Genomic DNA, 12,990 nt, shown 5'->3' on the forward strand with positions numbered 1-12,990 from the left:
ACTTCCGGGAAGAAGGTTTGCGGGTTCCCAGAAATGGATTGACTGTCGCTCCTACCGGGAGAGGAGAGGCTTGTTCCATCTCCCAAATGGGTGATTAATACCAACACCACCTCGAGACAGGTGTTGCTATACTGAGGAGTGGCATTGAGTGAAGAATTACTAATACACCATTACGTACGATTGAAATTAGCAGGGTTCTGACACTACCGGGACAGGAGATCCTTCTCCCGTCTCCCAAATAGCCGACTAACATGTGCCATTGAGTCCGGGGAATGTATGTGGTACCTCAAAACGAGGTAGACAGGACTGAGATTTCATTCTCTAGTTCCCAATGGTTCCCAGAAATGGCTTGGACTCTGTTGGATTGTGATCATGTCATGGTCTCGATAACTTAAGGTGTTTGGGATGTCAGTGGGGAGTGAGCTTGCCTTAGCGTTCCAGCGCCGACATTGGAGATGCTTGTATGTTTACCTCGGTTTATCTCGCTAATGGGCGTAAACCAATACCCTGCTTATCATACGGGTATTATTTGTTTGTGGCATGCGCTCTTGAACGAGTAACCACTGGGAAGTCTGATCAAACTTTAGCCGGTTTAAAGGTACGAGGTGCCGACCTTGAATGAGGTGGTCCACCCATGTCAACTGGGAAAGTAAATGGTACAAAGAAAGAAGCACCACTCCTACGCTTTCAAGCCAAAGCTAAGATAAATTGCGAGTACGTTTCACTCTTGCACAGGGCATGTTCTTTGGCAAATAATGTGTAACTTTTTACAGCATATTTGCACTGCTATTACCTGATTCGGTCCATATTTTCTGTTCCTCCTCCTCCTCCTCCTTCTTCGTCTTCTTCTTTCTTCTTCTTCTTCTTCTTCTTCTTCTTCTTCTTATTATTATTATTATTATTATTATTATTATTATTATTATTATTATTATTATTATTATTATTATTATCAATTTTTATTTTTTTAGAAGGAAAACTGACAAGAAGCTGGTCTAAAGACATAGACCCTACCTGACTTCTTTCTTAATTTTCTCATATTTTATATTTCTAATTTCGCAAATTTTCCCTACAGATTTCAAAATAAATACAAGGAACAAAATCAGAATTTGAGATTTATATGCAATTTTGTTTTTAACTAATGGTTTTCGGGTGAACAGCCTCACTATATAGGAAGGGATGCACGATGACTTACTGGTAGAGTGCTCACTTTTGATGCAAAAAAACCGGGCTCAATCACTACCCGTGTGGTAGAGATTTGTGGTGGATAATACCATATCCGTAGGTTTTCTTGAGGGTTTTCCCGTTTTTTTCTCACATTATCATTTAATGATTTTTTTTCATAACACTTTCATTAATCATCCATCTCCTTTAGCCAAAAGGGCATAGCCGTGGGGTATAAGATTAGTCTGAATTAGTAAAGCTAGACATTTCATTTAATTCCTTTTCTTTTCTGAATCTTATTGTTAACTACAGAAAAAAAATAAAACCTGTAATTGACGCATGACACCATATTTAATATTTAACATTTAAAACACACACAAATATACACATTAGCAGCTACATTCTAGTGATTTGCAGTTCAGCATTTCCACTGGATTATGAATACCAATACTTAACCATATATTTTTATGAATTGCCATATTTTTATGAATGTGGCTTCGGTGTTGCCAGCTAGAAAAAATAATGAAATTCGGCTAGGGAATTTAAAAAAAAAATCACTCCTACATTTTTTCAATAATCCCTCCCGTTAGCAACACTGCAATCTAACTTACATCAAAAAATAGCCATGTCCCTCTTCTAAAATCAAGACGTAAACGATATCAATCGGGCTAACAGTGTTTGGGCAATAAATCATTAACTGAAAGTCTACGAAAACCCCAAAATCGATTTTTGTCCCGAAAGGGTTAATGAGATATGCGCGCCAAAGATTTCGGGCTCTAATTTAACGTGATCCCCCCCCCCCCCAAGTTTCTGGGCTGGTCCAGAGAATGAATGGCCTATATAGTACTGTCTACGGGCTGGATGGGCTACCAAATTTCAGCTTTCGTTCTCCCATAGTTAATGTGATATAGGCGCCGAAAATTTGGGGGCTAACTTCACCAGAGCTTCCCAACTTTCTGGGCTAGTCGAGATAAAGATCGACGGGCTAACAAATTTCATCTTTTGGGCCAATATAGTTAATAAGGTGTGAAAACCAAAGTTTTGGGGCGTTAACTTAACGTGAGCCCTTAACTTTTTGGGCAAGTTGAGATAATGGGTGTACCAGGTACTAAACTTCATGGACCTTCCAACCCATTATTATTTAGCATTTGGGGCACTCAAGGAACACAGATACAGGGTCTCCAAATGTGAAAATGAAAATGCAATCTTTAAGTTTTATGTCCGACTGTCATCCTGGGTAGACTAAAGGAGACGCAGATGATGAAAATAAAGGGAATAGTGAAATGAAAGAGTTGTGGGAAGTGGAAACTGCGAGAAAACCCTCACACACGGTGTTTGTTCACCACAAACCCCACTTTGCGCAAGTTGACATAGAACCAGGGCCCCGCATCATGTGGGAACCCTCTGTCACTAAGCCACCGCGGCCCAGAAGTCCTCGAGACGAGACACATAGGCGTATACCTAACGTGTAATTTGTTCGTAGCGGGAATTTCTGTTATGGTATAGTTAATTACAAACAATGAAAAACCGAAAATGTAATGTGGACAATCGCGACCGAAAATGTAATGGGACAATCTCGAACAAGCAATAAACAATCTGCGTGATTTGTTTTAGGTTTCGGAAAATAGGTTCTGCCAGATTTACGCTTATCGACTGTAATCGTTTATTTATTTATTTGGGAGGGAAGCAAAGTATAATACATTTCAGTCATGACACATGCAAAGAGATGTTTTATGGTAATTGTTTTTTGCTGAAATATAACTTCGGTATCTTTTATACGTGTTTAGGAGCTGAGATTATTATCTAATAATTATAAGGAAGATACAAGTTCTTTTTTTTTTTTTTTTTTTTGGAAGATACAAGTTTTTCACCTTCGTACAACAATTCATGTTTAATAGGCGTATAGAAGGGGCTCATGCCCAAAACATTGGGACTCCATTTCTGGGACCCCATGGTGGGGGCCCGGTTCCTGACCACCACTGTGCTGAGGGGAATCGGATCTTTCCAACGTCACCATCTGTATGCAACAACTCCATGCTTAAACGAGAAATAGAGTGGATTCGAGCCCAACATTTCGGAATCACATTTTCTGGAGCTTCGATGCCAGGGCCCAATTTCTGACATTACCGCTTTCGTTAATCGACCCCGACCTTTCAAACGGTAACACTATAGTACAACACCATGTTAAATAGGCAAATAAAAGAGACCTGAACCCAAACTTTTGGGATCTCATTTCTGGAGTCTCAGGTCCCGGAGCTTTCCAACACCACAATATGTATCCAATAACTCCATGCTTAAAAGAAAAATAGAATGAAGCCAAGCTCAAAATTTCGGGACACCATTTTTGGACATTTGAGACAAGGGCCCAATTTCTGACGTTAACACTGTGCTCAGACGACCCAAACATTTCCAACTTCACCACCCACATACAATTTCATGTTTAATAGGCGTATAGAAAGAACCCGCGCCCAAAACTTCGGGACTCCATTTTTCTAGAGCCTCATGGCTGGGGCCCGATTTCTGATATCACCACTGTGCTCGGGAGACCCGGACTTTTCCAATGCCACCATCCACTAACTAAATGTCTAACACGGCTTCCCCATTGTAGGAGGATTTTGATGAATTTTCTCCAGGTTCTTTACAACTATTTACAACGTTTCAAACTATTCATAAGAAATTAAATTTCAATACATTAGAAACTATGTTCTTTTAAAATGTTCAAAATGGATGACAGCATTGATTTCCAGTAATAATTGTAAACTTTCGTAATTTTATTCTCTATTTGAATAGTAGTTTAATTTCGAATCTTTTACGGTTAAAAATATTTTTGTGAAATGTAACGGTATACATTGAAATGCTCCTACTCCCACGGGTACGTGTTCCGATTATAAATCGATTTGAGGTTCAGTGTACAAATGAGAAACTCCCAAAGCGAAGTACAATATTGTAACGTTGTTGACATACATATGAATAACTGGTGATTAGGTCGTTAAGCTGTACATAAAATCATATAAATTTTCATTCATATTACGCAGACAAGTACACACAGAACAGCATATGAATCTTTATCTGACTTTTGTTTCTCTAACTTTCTGACAGCCTTTACGAAATAATATCTTTACAATCGAAATATTCGTTAAACATTATTATTATTCTTATCCTTCAATATTCATCGTACATCATATTCTTCATTACTTTAAATTCTTCATATTACATAACTATTTTACATTATATTCCGTCGAAGCTGTAGTATTACACTTCTGACATAGTCATCATTACAAATCATAATTGATTCTCAATCCATACGCCTGTAACTTGTCCATCCTACCTGCAGTGTGGATCCTACGCAGTTTCGATCGTACGCAGTTTCGATCCTACGCAGTGTGGATCCTACGCAGTTTCGATCCTACGCAGTTTAGGTCGTGTGGAGTCCATGAATATAACCCTAATTTATAGCTGCACAGGTTAAACAAATTAAAGAGAGAGAGAGAAAAAAAATATTTTTTGAGCGCATGATTAAAACTTAAATTATTTCAAAGCAACTGCGTAGGACCAAAACTGCGTAGAATCGAAACTGCGTACGGTCGTAACTGCGTAGGATCGAAACAGGTTTTGAGCTGAATTTTTTGATCCTACGCAGTTTCGATCGTACGCAGTGTCGATCCTACGCCGCATTCCCCAATGTTCGCCACTGTTGCCACTGAAGCTCCAACCAGACGGGCACCAACGATCATGCCTCTTTGGAATTCTGTCAGGTCGCCCATTTAACGCACCACTTTCATACCACGACACTCACAGGTGAACTGGTTACTGTTAACGGAAGAGGAAGGTCCACATGACACATTAAAAACAAAAAACGATCGGCAACCGGAACACGTGTTATACAGTGAAGGGCCAAACTTACGTGTCCTGTATGAAGTGTTTTTAGATTTTTTGTCCACCTCTGGCCCGGATATATATAGGGCCGGATCCAGGAATCTCTGAGGGGGTACACCAATAACTACCAGTACATTTGAATTAAATTTGAGTTTTTTAAATGCCTTTAGGCATCTGTGATGTGAATGAGGAATTCCTTTGGAAATGCTAAGTGTCTGGTCTCAAATTCTTTTCCTTCAACCTTCAGAAAATTGACTTAAACTATTGATTTTACAAAACTCTCTGCTAGCTTCTCACTTTAGGTAGTGTATATTTACAACGGAAGGGGGTGCACGTTCACCCTTGTACCCCCTAAATCCGGTCCTGTATATATATAGTAGGTGACTTGTGTATCTTATTCCGTAGCACATTGGGTCCCACTACTTTTTTATTTTTATATTTTCATTGATCAGACAGGACTCAAGTAAACAGGATAATATAGTTACAGTTTAAGGTGTGATTCGATATTCTGCAAGTATTTATATATTTATTGTCAAGCGAACAACATGAAGTAAAATTTTACAAGCGTAAAACTGTTCTAGATTTTAGTATTAATAAAAACTACGAATAAGTTTACAGCTCAAAAATAAATTGAATGCTCTTCAATTTAGTCCTTAATTAGCTATGGTCAAGAAGATGGATTTGTTTTGTGTGTGGTCAGCACATTGGTTTCCATCATCTTTAATTCTGGAATTAAATATAACTAATTTTATTTTTCGTTTAGAAATAAAATAGTCACCTTTAGCTCGTAACGAAACAGAGAGCATAGTGCAAAATGTCACTATGGCATTACATTTCGTTATATAAAGAAATGAAAAAAAAATACATTTATACTTGAAAATGTCGGAGGTAATTTGACAAATATTATGAACAATTCTATAATATGTAGAATTAAGCAATGGTTTATAATAAAATAAACTGCAATGAAATGCCGGGTATATGAAGTTAGCAAAAATATTTGCCTTTATATGCTGAAATACAAGTTTATTGAATAAATAGGGAAACTTCATCTTGAAATATACACCATGAATTTGATTCTCGATAGAATTTGAAATATATTAAGCTCATGGGATCATTTATAATAGGATCATGGTTTATACCTAATTTTCTTCAGAATAGAACATCCTTTCCTACGGTACCACTCCTTTGTCCGTATTATACACCAGAAACTGAAAAATCGAGGAAAACCGGGATATTTTTCGAAATTTTTTCGTCCCTCTGGTCCGAGCCTGGGTTCACGTAGGGATATGATTTTTTTCTGAAAATACGTAGTTATGTACACAATACGTGTGCTAAATTTAAATCCTGCAAAATTTAAATTATATATATAATTTACTGCATCGTTACTATTTGGCCTAGAGTCATGGTTCAAACGCCATTTTCTTCAGTATAACAAACCCTTTCCAACGATACCACTCATATGTCCGTATCATACACCTGAACCGGAAAATTCGGGAAAACCCGGATTTTTTAAAAAAGAATCCCCCCCGAAACATTTCACCACTTTGGCCAGTGGCGGCTCTAGCCCAGGGCCGGGGGACCTAGATCTAGGATTCTCTGAGGGGGTGCACCAATAACTACCAGTACATTTGAATTAAATTTGAGTTTTTTAAATGCTTTAGGCATCTGTGATGTGAATGAGAAATTCCTTTGGAAATGCTAAGTGTCTGGTCTCGATGAATTCTTTTCCTTCAACCTTCCGAAAATTGACTTAAACTATTGATTTTGTAAAACTCTCTGCTAGCTTCTCACTTTAGGTAGTGTATATTTACAACGAAATGAAATGAATTTTTTTTAGTTTTAAGTCCCACGGCTATAACGGTTAGGCTAAAGGAGACGGTGAGAATGAGAAATGAATGAAATGGTGGAATGAAGAAAGTGGATGGAAACCCACCTACAAGGTGTTTGTCCACCACAAAGTTCACTTGGCGAGAGCAGGGTTTGAACCAGGAACCCATGCACCAGAGGTGAACGCTCTACCACTGAGCCACCGCGGCCGATATATTTACAACAAAGCGGGGCTGCACGTGCACTTTTGCACCCCCCTAAATCCGGCCCTCCCTAGGACCCCAGTTTTTTGAGTGAAAAATAATTTATTATTTATATATTTTTGAAAGTTTATAGTAAAGTCATGATATACCAGGGAAGCAAGAAAGTTCGTGCGCTTTTATTCTATGAAAGAAAACTGTCAATTACAGGGTTTTAACGGTTTATTTATTCGGCAAAATAGCCTACATTTGTTTCTACAACCTTCTCCCAGCGCTCAACAAGCTTGTAAATGCCAGTTTTGTAGAATATTTGTTCCCGAGACTCGAAAAATTCAGCAACTGCATTTTTGAGGTCTTGTTCAGTCTTGAACTGCCTGTCACGCATAAAGTTGTCCGTGCCCAAGAATAAATAGTAATCCGAAGGGGCGACATCTGGGGAGTAGGGAGGATGAGGTAGAAGCTCCCAACCAAGTTCTGAGATTACCTCCAGCGTCTGTTTCCCGATGTGAGTGCGCGCGTTGTCTTGGTGATTGAGCACATCTCTTCTGTTCACTAGTGCTGGCTGTTTCTGGGTCAGTTTGGTGGCTACCGTTCTCAGTTGTGATGAATACACATCTTTGGTAATTGTCCTACCACGTTCCAAGAATTCGTAGTGCACGATACCGTTTGTAATCCATCAAACACAGAGCAAAACCTTGCGTTGATGGATGTTCGGTTTTGTATTCAAAGGCTTCGGATCATTCGGTAATAACCAATGGTATGACCGTTTTTTATTGTCATACATGACCCAGTTCTCGTCACAAGTTAATATACGGTCCAAAACCGGACATATTTTTTTTTTTTTTTTTTCGTCAACAAAGATGAACAGATATTCAGTCTTAGAACTTGGCTCATAGCGGTCAGCTGCGGAGGAACCCACTGACCCAGTTTCCAGGTCTTCCCCAACTGATAAAGACTTACCCGAATGGTTTCCCTGCTTACCTCGAATTGGTGAGCAAGTTCCTCACATGTTTGACTGGAATCATCTTCAATAGCGGCCTTCAGGTGGTCCATATCCACTGATTTAGGCCCCCAGAGCGAAGCTTATCTTGCAAGGTCTCGTCACCAGTTGAAAAGGTCTGGAACCATTTTTGTGCTGTACGTTTACTTATTACACCCTCTCCGAAGACAACACACATTTTTCTAGCTGCTTCTGCACCATTTGTCCCCAATTTAAACTCGTAAAGCAAACAAGCTCTTTGAACTTCATTTGACACTGACATGATCACGAGCGATTTTTACACAGCACACTAACAAATGCGTTGTTGTATTCACCGTGGCTGATGCGTCAATGAATAAGCTTTCCCAAACAGTTAAAACTTTCATGCTACGGCTACAGATGTCGGCGCAGCAGCCAAATGGACGCGGGAGTGGTTAAAAAGCGCACGAACTTTCTTGCTTCCCTGGTACCTATCATCGTCTGGGGTCTGGCTGGCTCCCCGATTTTTTACCTTCTACATCCGACAGTGACTCTGGCCCGGCCCTGGGTTCACGTAGGGATCTGAAAATTTCTTGAAAATACGTACTTACGTACACAATGCGTGTGCAAAATTTCAATCTTGTATCTTGAAAACAAAGGGATGAAATTTTTTTTTAAAGTCTGAATTTATGCCACACTCACACGCATAGCTAACCGGTTAGCGTACGCGCCTTTGGCATGGGAGACCCGGGTTCGATTTCCAGTGGGAGCTCATGTGGTTTGGATTCCACGTTAATCAGAAGGTCCACGTCTCACATAGCATCACTGCTGAACAGGACATTAAACTCAAAATCAACTCAATCATATTATAAAAATTTATTGCGTCGTTACTATTTGGCCTAGAGTCATGGATCAAACACTATTATTTTCAATATAACAAGCCCTTTCCAACGGTATGACTCACATGTGCGTATCGTACACCTAAAGCGGAAAAATTGGGAAAAATCGGATTTTTTTTTTTTAAATCGCCCCCTCGGAATAGTTGCGACCCTCAGCCTCGGGCCGAGTACACATGGATCTAAAGAATTGAGAAATAGGCCTACTCAAAGATGCACACAATCCGTGTGCAAAGTTTCAATCTGGTATGTTAGAAACTAAAGGCTTGAAAAAGTTTTGAAATTTCCTCAAGGATAAGTCACTTCCCTCTGCCCCCACTCGGCGCCACCCAGATGATCATCTGGTTTCAAAATGCATCCTTTTTTTGACCAATAAAAAAGCCGGCCTAAATACCTGTTATAGAACCTAAATAAGCGGTCAAAGACAACACTTACGCCATGGTATCTAAAGATACCATAAATCCTAAAAGATTTAACGAGAAGTTGCGTAGTTACGGATTAGTATACAAGGTATATATATATATATATATATATATATATATATATATATATGTGTGTGTGTGTGTGTGTGTGTTGTATGTTTAAATACTGGGACAAGAATGTATATTTTATCTTTTAATTTAAATATATTCTGTGGACACAAATACAAAAAATGAATTAAAAACCCCAGCAATAAAACGACACTTATCTTTCAGCTTACGATTGACGAGTCCTTAACTGTCTAAATAGGTAACACCGTTCTATATTTCTTTTCTTTTTTAAACATAAACACAATTATATCATTGCCACGGACATGATAATTGCAAAATCCACATAATAGTTCTTTTCCATTTCAAGCTCTTTATTTTACTACGGCGGGAACACAAATTACCAAGAAACAGGAATTGTCCTTTCACGAGTGGCAGGTAGAAACGCACACACACACACACACACACCACAAGCAAACATCGTGGCCCTGTATTTTTCTGAAATAGTTCACATAACCTCCAAAAGATGTCAGACTCTATTGACCTCTGTGAGGGATATCTCCGAGCGATATCGCCGTGTGTAAATAGAAAATATCTCTCTTGCATATGATAAAAAAAAATCTCTACCCCTGATGATTTATCATCAAATCTAAATGCCGCCTTACGCTTTCACTTTTTGGACTTGACGAGTTTTTGCCCCTAAGTCTTCAATTTCTTCTTTCAATACAATAAGCGAAACACACCGTTACGTATGAAATGTCTGAAATTGAACATATGAAATTGAATACACTTCAGCTTAGAAAATGCGAACAAATGTTGAAATTTTGGAAAATGTATGCGGACAAAAATTATTATTCTGAAAATGCGGACGTGTCGTCGGCATAAATGTTGACGTATTGTAACTCTCAAGTAACGCATATTGAAATTACCTGTCATGAGGATTGTACTAGTGATTTCATAGTGAAGAGTAATGCTATTTATTCCGCTCAGGAGTTGAACTAAAGCTTAGAGGAATGTACGTCCCCTCTTGCTTTTTTGTAAACTTGGCAAATGCGCAGGGAAATTTTCAAAGAGAGAGAGAATTATGTGTTTTTACAAGAAATATGTGTAATAATGTCATAATGTTACTCATTATACATCTGACACTCCCGATTTGCATAGGTATTCATTATTTTACACGTAAACAAAAAAGTTTTATTTGATTTGATTTTGAGTTTAACGTCGTCCCTTTCAGCAGTGAGACTATATGAGACGTGAACCTACAGCTTAACTTGGAATCCCAACCACATGAGCTCTCACCGGGAATCGAACCCAGGTATTCCGTGCCAAAGGCGTGTACTCGTAATCAAAAGAATAGATACAAACTTACACACAAAACATGGGAAGTGATCACTCACTCTCTTTATAATTCCAGTAAATACATTTTCCAAGAATCATTTGTAAATTTGATTTCGTGGAGTAGTTAGTGTGTAGTTATAGTTTTCGTTTTCGGATTATCATTAATTCAAGTCCAGTAGACTGCATTACTTTTTTATGTTGTTCGTGATATTTCGTTTAGCAACTCTCTATCATTAAAAAAATGTATCTTACTATTATTAGTTTCATGCTAGTCGATTTTAAATATGTGCAAATAATTCAAATTTTATTTTTAGAAAATGTTAAGATTATCAAGAAATTATATATCTATATATCTATATCTATATATCTATCTATCTATCTATCTATCTATCTATCTATCTATCTATATATATATATATATATATATATATATATATATATATATATATATATATATATATATATATATATATATATGTATATATATATATATATATATATATATATATATATATATATATATATATATATATATATATATATATAACAAGCTTCATTGTCATAACGTGGAACTGAAACATTAATAAAACTTTAATCAACATGTCAGCAATCTTTAATAAAACAATACTTCCTTATTTATCACGTGCCACGTATGACAACTATAATTTCTATCATTTTGTAATATATTTTGATTTTAAGTTTACTATAAACAAGTAATTACTTTTGTTAATTTTTAGGATGCACAAGTGTAATAAATTATTTTAACGAAAGTTTATTCTAATTATATGTATGGTCAGTTGTGTAGTGTTTCAAAAGTGGCAATAAGACTTTTGTTCCTAAGAAGATGAAAATGGATATATAATCATTAATGTTATCATTGTTTAGACTGAATAGGCTTTCGAAGTAACATGTAGATGTACTGAAAAAATGAACGTTAACAATTAGTTGTCGATTTAAATTGTCCATTACCATAAAATAAAATGTTATTGGTATCGTTTTACGTGAAATTGTCTAATATGTTGTGGAACGCAAATAAGAGTCTAAAAGGCAGTACTTCAGGGGATTTAGGGTTTAGATTTCTGGGCTTTCAGCAACTAAGGCTATTTAGCCCGTCATATTTGAGGAATGACGTCCCTCGGCGAGCACATTATCCGGGGAAATGGAAAAAAGAAGAAAGGATTGGGAAAGAAGGAAGCGGCCTGGGACATATAAGTTAGGTACCACCTTTTAAGCTTTTTCGACCGAGTGCCCTTACCGGTAATCGAACCCGGGAAGGCTGCACTTCACGTTAGTTTGTTTGAATGTAAATAGGTATAATCTTAAGAATGTGTTTAATGTCTTTTCATAGAACGGAGTATGTTATTTAGTGAAGTCTCGACTTTGAGAAAATTCACTTATAGTGAATGTTCAAATATTGCCTGAATTAAGTAGTAAGTCTAACATTTATTGGTATGAAGAAACGATTTGATTGGCCACAGAGTTTGGAAAATATCATTTCAAAGATGGATTGAGAATAATGTAGGTTATTCCCCTTTACGAGAGGAATTTTCAGAAACATTGAGACAAGCGCAATCTTACTTTTAAAAATGAATTTATATACAAAATTGCATGTGCCTAACATAAGATAGTATATTTTGGTTACAAATTTTGAATTCCTCCCCCCTTCCCTTAGGATACCTATTCTAATGAAAGTAACATGATAAAAACCCTACTCAAGCAAAGCAATAACCATTTTCCAAAATTGATTTCTAAACGGTTCAATATTTATCCCTGATGATGAGGTAGACAACACCAATTTCATTTTTAGAAATCGCTCCGTTTGCTTTTAGAAGCTAAATTTTGAAAACTTTAGGACACGCCTTCACTTGTTTTAATGAGGGTGTGCCTAATTTACTTATGAACACAATTTCTGGGGCCATCGCCGTTTTAATGACGATTTTTTATACCCAGTTGGAAGTCCCTAATATGATGGAGACGTAGCATGCTCTATTTTTATCATGGATTTTGAACCCCGTTCCTCCTTTAAGATATTTATTTTGATGAAAGTGATATGGTGAAATCACGGCTTCAGCCAAATACTAATATTTCTCAAAAAATTTGTTTTAAATGGTTCAGCCGTTTTCCTGTGATAAGGAGACAGACAGACAGATATATATTCATGTTTACATATTGAGAAAGTATTACAGAAATCAACCCTGTGCATTTTCCTGTAGATGCCGAAGTTTCGAAGCGCTAGGATATCTATTTATTTTAATAAGTTTATATAC

At 37.2% G+C, this 12,990-nt stretch overlaps 1 pseudogene across 3 annotated transcripts in view; it reads left to right on the plus strand.

Annotated features, from left to right (window-relative positions):
- Positions 1-12,990, plus strand: part of LOC145676362 (glucose dehydrogenase [FAD, quinone] pseudogene) — a 146,747-nt pseudogene that overhangs the window by 1,244 nt on the left and 132,513 nt on the right. The gene's annotated exons all lie outside the window — the stretch shown is intronic.

The sequence above is a fragment of the Thermobia domestica genome, chromosome 2, assembly GCF_964235325.1.
Source record: "Thermobia domestica chromosome 2, izTheDome1.hap1.1, whole genome shotgun sequence".
In the NCBI taxonomy this organism is placed as follows: Eukaryota; Metazoa; Arthropoda; class Insecta; order Zygentoma; family Lepismatidae; genus Thermobia; species Thermobia domestica.